This window comes from Lepidochelys olivacea (assembly GCF_965140295.1).
Source record: "Lepidochelys olivacea isolate rLepOli2 genome assembly, chromosome: 3".
NCBI lineage: Eukaryota > Metazoa > Chordata > Testudines > Cheloniidae > Lepidochelys > Lepidochelys olivacea.
The window spans coordinates 158,812,807-158,824,066 of NC_140413.1; positions in this window are offsets into that span (position 1 = coordinate 158,812,807).

Consider the following 11,260-nt stretch of genomic DNA (forward strand, 5'->3'; position numbering starts at 1 on the left):
TAGTGGCTAAAGTGCCCATGTGAGAGGCCTTGTCACTAGCTAAGTAGCAGGAATCTACAGAACTGAATAGCAGATGAGTTGGCTGCACTATTACCTGGCTGTTTTGTAACACATGACTTGGTCAGGGCCAAAATAGTGTCATTCAAGGTGTTCATTTTACAGCATTTCAGAAGGCTGTATTCCATGCTGCATTACAAGGACGGAAAAACACATGCTCTTCAAATTTGAGAAGATGAGGAATTTCCCACTGGGAATTCTCCTTGGCTGAGATACCTTCACATTTAGGCCTTCCCCATTGGATGAAACAACAGAAATTCAGGTGGTGGGGAGGCAGCAGGGAAATTAGAGTAATTCTAGGGTTTACTTGCAGAACTCATCTTCCATGTTTAAGGGCTTGATCATGCTCCCATTCAAGTTAATGGTGAAACTCCCATTGACTTCAATGGAGCAGGCTCAAGCTCACCAAGAGTTTCTAGCTCTCTGCTTATAAGAAGGACATACAATATAATTCAGTGCACTGTGGTCTTGTTCACTTCTCATATTAACAGTAGGAGGTGTGAACTCTGACCATATTCATTTTAATGGCCTACTTAAACTTTCCACAACTGGGCTTCCTTATGAATAATGACAACCATTCAATTGCTGGCCAGCTAGATGCATCAATTACCAAAGTAATCTTCATGTGCTAATATTACAACTGTACAAGGAGTTCATAGCACCCTGGAAGATCCACATTTGGTCATTTCTAGTTTGTTCCAGTGCAAGATAGTTCCCTACAGCCTGTTCTTCAGCACTTTATCCCGTCTAGATAGAAATGACTGACATGATGTGTTTCAGAGTAGCAGCCGTGTTAGTCTGTATTCGCAAAAAGAACAGGAGGACTCGTGGCACCTTAGAGACTAACCAATGTATTTGAGCATAAGCTTTCGTGAGCTACAGCTCGATGAAGTGAGCTGTAGCTCACAAAAGCTTATGCTCAAATAAATTGGTTAGTCTCTAAGGTGCCACGAGTACTCCTTTTCTTTTGACCTGATGTGGCTTCCCTTTGGTTAAATAAACAAGCTGGGAAAGCTATTTTCATTTCTGGTTTTGATTTAGGACTATGCAAAAACTACAGACCCAATAGCTAATGGAAACGCAGTGGTGGTATTTCTGAGCTGCCTTTTCTAACCTACATCATATTTAACAGGTTTAATGCTTAAACTGCTGTCAATGATGCAGATGCAGAACCCTCTGAGCAAACTATATAAGAGTGAATGGTTTTTTTGTCCCTAAAAAGGAGATTCTTGCATAGATTTTCTTCCACTTTTGTAGTTCTGCATTGCCTTTATTTTAACTCTCCACATTATTCAAACTTTTTTTCTTGAGATATATATAGATATATATACACACAATTAAAAGTCCTGCAAAATTAGTTATATCTACACACGCTAATGCAACCAAATCACATAGAGAAGTCCAAGGGAAAATATTTTTTCAGCACTGCTGCCTGTGTGTTCAGAACAAGCACATAGGGAACATACTCACCTATCCTCATAATTTTGTCTTAGACTCAAGATTTCCCAGGCCCTCAGAATTGCCTGAAAACACCTAGAAAATAACTGTCATTGGTCTTAAAAGTGTAAAGGGAGGAGCTAAGATGTACGGAATATAGCTGCCTCTAGATGTCTCTTAGGGCTCACTACAGCAAAGACTCATAGAACAGTGGACTGGGAGTTCTATTCCTAGCTATTCCTGTGCCTTTCTGTAAACCCTTTCGGGCAGGGTCTGTCCCTCACTATATGTTTGCACAGTGCTGTCACTCGGGAGTCCTGATCTTGCTTGGGCCTTTAGGTATTGCTATAACATAAATATACCAGATGGGCCCTGAGGTGCAACACCTAAGGGGTGGGAGGAGTCAGAGAGTGTTGCAAGGGAGACTTATTTTTGGTATATCTTTTGTGCAACTGAGGCAATGTAACTCGCGTGTGATTTTAATAGCATAAAAGTGGCCCAGTTTCCTAGAAATTTAGGCATGAGCTTTTAAAACTAAATCTATTTAATAATTACATAAGCAAAGGGGTCACTGTGAAAGGTAAATAGATTTAAGTGGAAGCATATCTGAAAATTTCTCCAAGTCCCCCTCAAACTCTTTCCTACTTTCCTGGAAAATGTTCGTTTGCTGAAAGTTTAATTTTTCCACAAGGCAATCTGTTTCTGAGACTGTTGTCTTAGGAACATTGCCCAAGGGCTTTGTTAATGCAGAGTTAAGGTTGACTGACAGTGTCTAGTAAAGTTCCAAAATGTTGAATGTACCTATACTTAAACCGCTGAAAAAACAGGAAATAAAGAGTTAAGATACATGCTAACTCTAACCTTAGCTCTGCCCCCTGGAGCTGGCTAGTGTCAACCAGGACTGCTTCCAATAAGCAGACATAAGGAATGGTGTCACTTTATGTTCTGTGTTGGGTTTATGGGCAGTGAATTTCCCTTATTTTCTGAGGAAGTAGCAGTAATGAGAGGAGCAACTGGGGTGGCACCAGGAGGATTCCTGGGAACACCTGCCTGCCACTCAACTACTAGATCTGCCAACCTTCTGGCCCCTTCTTGCTCCCAACTAGGCTGAAGGGGCCATAAGGAGGAAGGAATGGGGTAGTCGCTGGACTATGAGGTGTGCATCTACCAGCTATGGTGCATATGGCTATGTGGGGCATATCTACCAGCAGCAAGGGGGAGTGGAGGGGAACTTAAGGGCAGGTCTACACTTAAAACACTGCATTGGAGCAGCTGCACTGATGCAGCTGGGCCATCTAAATGCTTTAATGAAGACAATGCGTCTTGATTACATTATATCACCCAAATGCAAAGCTTACTTGAGTCTTTCATCTTCCCTCCATGTAATTAATGCTCTTTTCTTTGACAAAGTTGAAATCTGAGCTCGAGTGGCTCCAGCTGAGTTGGCCGGCATGAGCCAGCCGCGGGTGTCTAGCTGCTGTATAGACATACCTGAAGTGTGTATGTGGACTTTAGGGCCCTTAAAATACCAGCTCTTAAACCTGAAACTTTGGTCTCATGGCAAAAATTATGGGAGGGGCCCTTGGAGAATGCAATTAATGTGCACAACACACACTCTGAGAAAGCCGCCACAGGTAGGACTCAGAATCATGGTACATGGCCAGTGCTTGTGTTCAGTGACCACAGCATTTCACCTTCCTCTGCAGCATGGGGCACGGGTCACTTGCTGGAGGATTCTCTGCTCCTTGAAGTCTTTAAACCACGATTTGAGGACTTCAATAGCTCAGACATAGGTGAGAGGTTTATCGCAGGAGCGGGTGGGTGAGATTCTGTGGCCTGCGTTGTGCAGGAGGTCAAACTAGATGATCATAATGGTCCCTTCTGACCTTAATATCTATGAATCTATGAAAACCTTGAGTCACCCACTTACTCTGACATCAGGTTACCTGCACACCCTCTGGCTTGTAATCGGGCCCCAGTCCTGCTACACTATGCACAGATGACTTTCTCCAGCACAGCAGCTTGGCTTAAGCCTCACTGCAGATCCAAATTTTATTCTGAATAACCTTTTAAATATTGTCTTTCAAAAGGGGCAGCGGATGTTGGATCCTAGCTGAGCTCAGTCCTGAGCAGGTGATATCAATTTTGGGAGGATCAGAGTCTTAGTCTGAGCCCCAGGTATGTACCAAAAAAAAAGTGATAAGAACGATAACATGTTGGCATCATATGATTTTTAAGGAAGGATACAGCTGTATTGCAAGAACCCCTGCTCAGACAGCCCCAGATATGGATCACTACACCGCCTCCCTACCCCCCCACCCCCGATTCCCATGAGACACAGCAATTTGAGAGACAATAACCAATGTGGATTTTAGAGCAGGTAGGAAAACCAGCTGTTAAGTAGTGAACTAGTCTCACCCTTAACTATAGTGGTCTATTAGCCCACCCTGATCTAGTCATAAAAAGGTCCAGATTTCTTCATTTAGAGCCTGGAAAAAGTGCAGGAAGATGTTCAAGTATCAGTTACTTAAACACAAAGGCTGAAAAATTGTTCTTATAGAAAGAGTAATATACATTTTCCAATGGAAAAATCAGCTAGAAAGAATAGCTTAGGGGTTTAGAAATTAGATGCAGAGTTTTTCACTGAGCCAAACCCACACAAGATAGTCAGTGACCAAAACTTGTCAGTATTTTCTGGGGGTTCAGTGGTCTGTATAGAAAGTGGATTGGTCTCAGTCCAGTTCCCAGTGGAAAAGTGTCTGCATATCATACCACCAATGACACCCATTGGCTGGGCTGGCTGATGCCAGCCCTACTGTGGCTCTTGCAAAGAGGACTTCTCTCTCCAGGCCTATCGGTCCCACCAGCAAGAAATTCACTTTTAAAAAACTGACTAATTAAGTGAGAGGACACCAAGAAACCACAACAGTGGAATGCATCAGATGAAGTGAGCTATAGCTCACAAAAGCTTATGCTCAAATAAATTTGTTAGTCTCTAAGGTGCCACAAGTACTCCTGTTCTTTTTGCGGCTACAGACTAACATGGCTGCTACTCTGAAAAGGGGAAGAGTGATTCATGTTTCCACCTTGGAAAGTACCTCAGCAAGCCCAGGGCATTTATACAAGAATTGTGCAACAATGTATTAAGTTAGGTATTTGCAATATTCTCACTTTCCCAGCTCATCACCGTCTGGCAGGTATACACCTTGGCCACCATTTTTTTTGATGAAGTGGCCAGCTAATCAGATGTTTGTAGCCCCCTAAGGTTTGACACATTCATCCCCACCTCCCACCAGCTCTCCTCTGTTGTGGAATGTGTGGGTATCCCCACTCTGCCTGGATATAGTCAAGGCTAGATCACATAATGCCAGCATGCCCAAATCACTGCTCTGTGTCTTATTCAGCAACATTTCAGTCTATGATATTTTGATGCAATTGCATTGTTGCTCCAGTTATTACATGTGCTGTTCAGAAAATAATATAAACAGGGGGAAAGGAACTAACTAGAGGGTGTCTTGAATTTTCTCCCAGAAGAGATTCACTTTAAAAAGGGGGAAGGTTGTTCTTAAGTCTCTGTTCTCAGTGAACAAATGGAATGATAGAAACTGAAATGGGAAGCAGGGGATGGATCACATGGTGATGGCCTGTTCTGTTCATTCCCTCTGGGGCACCTGGCATTGGCCACTGTCGGAAGACAGGATACTGGGCCAGATGGACCTTTGCTCTGACCCAGTATGGCCACTCATGTTCTTATGCTCTTATAATGAGATTTTGAAGAAATGTTAGCAACAGTTTATATACTTGCCAAAAAACCCCAACAACATCCTATTTGATTACCATGCACCATTTCAACCCTGTGGACCACATCCCTACCAGTGCTTAATTGTTAATGAAAGAGGTGCTGGGGCTCAAACCATTAGGTTTTGGGGCTCAAGCAATTTTTTTTTTTACTTTCATAACTGACACGGCAAGCCCAGAGGTGCCAGGGCTTTGAACTGCCAAGCCTAGAGCTGTCAGGGCTCAGCCCTGATCCCCACCCTGATGCAGGAGCAAGGAGGAAGCAGCTTATGCCTCCTCTATCCAGGGGTCTGCCCTAACTTGCACCCCTGCTTCAATGAGCTCTATTGGGCTTTGTAGGAGGACAGGTCTCCTGCCCTGGCTCCACTCCTCCTTCCCTAATGTGCCCCCCTGAGTCTCCTAGAAGGGGTGGTGAAGAGCTGTCAGAGGCCATTTTGCATCTGAATGGCATTAGGGATATTGCACTTGTCCTGTGGCCTCTTTGTGCCAGCCAAGCTGGTGTAAAGGGGCCCAAGGCAATACTAAATCAAGCCCTATGGGCTTAAGTGGTGCACAGGCCTTGTGCAGATGCTCTGGAAAGTGGTTCATTCACCATCTATGAAAATTATTCCGTTACCCCAAGTGCACCTGAGCCCCACATGAGCCCCAAACCCAGCATCATTATTTTTCAAGCTGTGAATACCCTGTTAGTAAACAAGGTCAGCCTGATTGTCCTGGAAACTGACCGACTGAGCATCTCCGCAAGGCAGCTACAGCCTGGGCAGCAGCCATTCACGCTTCCCTGTCAATGGCTCTGACTCTACTAGACACCATTTTTTACAAGCCTTCCAGCGTAGCCAGGAATTCAGGGCATAGACATTAGGGCTGACAGTGTAAAGGGTCTCATGTGTTTCCAGCCTATTGTCATCTGGACCAGCCATATACTGGGAGCTAACAAAACCTCCTAGTCATTACACTACCAAATGGGAACAACTTTTGGTCACTGGTGACAGAGGCTGCCTTGAACCACACTCTAGAGATGAAAGACTTTACTACTATTGCTAATTCCCTGAGGGAACCAGTCTCCCTGGATAAGTCTTTCACACTGCTAATTAGAAAATGCAGACCCTGAGTGCGGGGAAGAGAAAGGAACAAATACATAAATGTTACTAGCCTATGTCACCATACAGAGGCTTCCTATCAACCTCCTTCCTGCTAGCAATGCGTGAAGGTTGCATGTTGTGGATAGAATTTATCTGAGAACTTGAATCTGTTCATCCGTGATGTCAATCTGCAGCCAGGCTTTAAAAAGATCAGTAATGCTCTTTGAAAGCACAGCGCAGCTGCTGCTCCACACACACTCTGGTACATTATCAGTCAGGTCTACTTCATGTGAACACAAGCAACAGAAAATAGTATAGCAATCATCTTATTATATAACTCAGGGAATTTAGAACACAGACATCTCTTTGACAAGCAGGAATCCAAGGTTATATCATGTCAATCCAAAACTAATTTCTTCTAGATTTGCCTAAATCCTCCGATTTTACCTGTGATCTGGGCATATGGTATAAGCAATTCCTGTGTAGTAACACAGAGGCCAGGAAGTGTATCATTTCTGTAGCTTTGCTGACTGTTAATACTGGACAAGTATAAACTCATTTAGGCCTTATTTACACTGGGGAAAATCCATTATGTTAGAAAACATGTTAACAAATATGTTCAACAGGATTTTGCCCATAAAGTAGACAAGGACAGTTGTGTTTAAAAACGTTACCTGATCACAGTTAACCCTAGGCTTCCCCTAGTAGCATGATCTTAGAAGAACTTGTTCATTTCTGAAATAGAATTTATTGATTTACAGTCAACGTACTAGTTCAATGCATTTGGAATTCTGCTAGCTGTGAATACCACACATAGAAACGTTTCAGAGTAGCAGCCGTGTTAGTCTGTATCTGCAAAAAGAAAAGGAGTACTTGTGGCACCTTAGAGACTAACCAATTTATTTGAGCATAAGCTTTCGGAAGCTACAGTAGCTCACGAAAGCTTATGCTCAAATAAATTTATTAGTCTCTAAAGTGCCACAAGTCCTCCTTTTCTTTTTACACATAGAAACAAATTCTTGTCTGGAGTAGGTGGTTGATCTCTAGCTAACGAAGCTGGAGAAGACCCAGTTCTCTATATGCTGTAGTAAAGCTCATTCTTTTATAAATCTGAACAAACATTTGGCTAGGGAAGGTGTTAGTCCCCAGGATTTAAGATGATCTCTTAACAATTATTTCACTTATATGGCAGCTTTTAGTTGAGGATCTCAAAGTATTTTCCAAAGGTGGCTATGTATTATTATCCCCATTTGGCGTATGGGGAAATTGAGGCACAGAGGGTTTAAGTGACTTGCCCAAAATTGCACAAAAAAGTCAATGGCAGAGCTAGGACTAGAACCTGTGTGTCCTGATTTCTAGCCTCTTGTTCTAGCCACTAGACATCACTGCCTGATGTCCTGCTATTACAGGGCCTGTAGCTGCTTGATGATGGAATTTTATTAGTTCATAATCAAATGGTGAGGCCCAAACAATGTGCAAATATTTTTGTAAAGCTATTGCTTCTTTGGAGGGGGCAGGAAAGTGTTTTCAATAGAAATAGCATGAGAACTAAGATGAAACCTCCTCCTGAGGTCCCTTCCAACCCTGATATTCTATGATTCTATAGCCCTGGCTGGGATGATTTAATTGGGGATTGGTCCTGCTTTGAGCAGGGGGTTGGACTAGATGACCTCCTGAGGTCCCTTCCAACCCTGATATTCTATGATTCTATGAAATGCTTCCAATTAGCCCATTGGGAAACACATCTATCTATCAGTTGCTTACTGGCCAGATTAAAGGCTCCAAACTGTGACTCATTAGCAAGGAATAAGATGATCAAGAAACCCATGAGTTCATATTGATAAACCCACAAGTTTTGTTTGTAACCTGAAATGCAAACACATCCAATGCCCAGTGCACAACTCCCATGCTCTACTATGTGTGTTATGGCTCCATGGGAGGGTGGGTATGGAATCTTGAAAAGATCAGGTTTCAGAGTAGCAGCCGTGTTAGTCTGTATCCGCAAAAAGAAAAGGAGGACTTGTGGCCCCTTAGTCTCTAAGGGGCCACAAGTCCTCCTTTTCTTTTTGGAAAGATCAGGTAACTTACAGGAGAATATCCTGGGGGAGGGGAGTGACTGATGCTGTGCTCTGCATTTAACTAGAAAGCACAGCAAACTTGTCCAGATCATTGCCAGATGATTGACCTACCTCAGAGCTAGTTTGCCTTTGGGGGATGGAGCTGCAACGCAGCCTGCTATAGTGTTACACCATCTCCCCCAGCCATAAGCAAGATTCAAAGAAACATGCTGTAGCAGTTGAAAAGAGGGAGTCCATCTCCAATCAGCCACGTGTCTGTCTATATTAAGCATCTTAAGGCCCCAATCAACTTGCTATCTACGCACCAGTGTGAATTAGATAAAGCGCTGGCTCTCTCACCTGGCAGTGCAGAATGAGAACAGACCGAACCATGTCCTCGAACCATGCTAAAGCCATGGACAACCTGCATGACAGAGCCGTGTCGAAGGACAGAGGTGTTGTGTCCAGGTTGGTTTTGTTTTTGTGTGGCATAGATAGGGCCTTTGGAGTGTGGCTGGAAAATGGTGCTGCCAATGTCTAAGCAGCATGTAAAGTCCTTTGACAGGGTCTGAAGGGGTGGAATGCTCACAGGGTTTGAGAGGAAATGGTCAGGTGACAAATACTAAAGCAGCCCGAGGTGACGGGGCAGTTAGGCAAAGAGAGAAATGATTATATGCGAAACAAGGAGATCCAGAATGTGACTGGACACGCTGTGATCCTGTCTACACTACATCTTGGGCTGTGCTAAGCAGGGGTGTGTGCTTATTGAGTTGTCTCTTACAACACGGTGGTGCCATTGGAGTGGATGAGGTATGACTGCCCCGTAGTAGTGGTCTATAGTCAGATTCTGCTCTCAGCTACATCAGTGGAACTGTGACAGTATAATTATCTTGGGATAGCTGAATTTGGCTTCCTAATCTTTAGAATGGTATTGATTTTACTTGAAGGGATTTCTATTGTGCTTACCTACCTGTAGCCAGAGTGTGTGTGTGCCTAACACAAGAATGGATGGGGAAACTGAGGCACAGAACAGTCTTACATAAGGTCTTACACGGACCTTACACAAGGTCACATAGTAAGCCTGTGGTAGAGCCAGAATTGAACCTAGGTCTCCTGCATCCCAGTTCAGTTCTTTAAACACAAGGCCATCCTTCCTCTCGTATGTTGGAAACCATTTTAAAAATCTCCGCCCCCTCCTCACCACCTCTCCAGCACAATCATTTACATCTTTCAGAACTGTTTGTTATCCCTGCTGGAAATGTCACGAGGACAGGGCTGGGCTATTGCAAAGCTCATTCCTGTGCGAATGGACAAAATATAACCAGTTATCCTCTTCCTGCATGGTTACCATGTGCATTAAAGGGGGCAAAGGGAGGTTGTTATTTTTTTTTTTTAAATGAACAACTTTGTCCAGGGCTCTGCCTCTCTCTCTACCATGGTCCAAATGGTAAACAGGACTGTGTGGCACCATAGTTCTACATAAGGTGCTGGTCTGCTCTCAAAGTCATGCTGTTAAAATGGCATTATGGCATTCTGTTCATCTTCAGATCCAATGTTCTTAGTGTAAGAGTAAAGAGATTGTCTCCCTCCCCCACCCTCTCCCAGTAATCTCTGTAAACTCCTGCTGGGATCTGAGAGTTGAGCTTGGTTCTTTCTGCCTCCTGCACCATCACCAGTAAATGAGTCCTTCTCAGGATCAGAGATGTTATAAGTGGGGTTTACTGGACAGTTCTCTTGATGCATGAGCCAACTCCCTAAGCAGCTGTGAGTCTGCGTATACACAAGGAAGGTGCCATTTTCACACAGCCACTTTCGGACCACCGCTACACTCATCAAAGTCAAGACAGGGCTGCTGGAACTCTGCATCACACTACAGGACTTGTCTCTTTGATGGGACCGGAGTAACAGAAGCACCCTGCGTGTTGTGGATGCACTTGCCAGAGCTTAAAACCCAAGCTCTGTTCTGCTCTGGGTGGATGTTAAAACCCCCATAACACTATCAATGAGAGCAGATAAAGGGCTTGTCTCACACAAAAGTTGTACTGCTTTAAGTACTCTGGTAAAGTTAAAGTGGTACAACCCCTCTAGTGTGGACGCAATTATACTGGGAAAAGGTGCTTTTATATTGGCCAGTGGTTCTCACAGTGGTACTGCTGACCCCTTTCACACAGCAAGCATCGGAGTGCGACCTCACCTTTATAAATTGAAAACACTTCTTTACATTTAACACTAGAGGCTGGCAGCTCGCGACTCCCTGAGAGGATCACACAACCCCCAGTTTGAGAACGCATAGCTATTCCCATATGGGAAGGGCAATAAGCAGTACCAGTAGGCACATTTATACCAATATAATTGCATCTACACTTGGTATCACTATTTGGGTAAAAAAAGCACACCCCTGACCAAAACGGTTATACTGACACAAAAAACTATAGACTAGGCTGAATAATGCAATAACCAATATCTTTGGTCAGCATTCTCCCTTCCTGCACTATAGTATTCCTCCCCAGACGTGGCTGCATTTCAATGGTGTTCTACGTATATAATTTAGGAGGTGCTTTAGGATCCTTGAGCTGAAGAGTGTTAGAGAAAGGAACTGCTATCAAAAAGCAATTACACCCTTTGCACAGCAGATAAAGTCTTGTTCCCAAGAAAACAACAGACTGCTGCCAGAGAAAAGTGTGTTTTATGTGGTGGGATCTTGTTAGCACAGCCCCGTAAATGAGATTTAGAGTAAAATTTTCAAAATCACCTAAGCGGTTTAGGAGCCTATGTTCCAGTGTCTTTTGATGAGATTTAGGCTTGTAAGTGCCTAAGTCACTTTTGAAA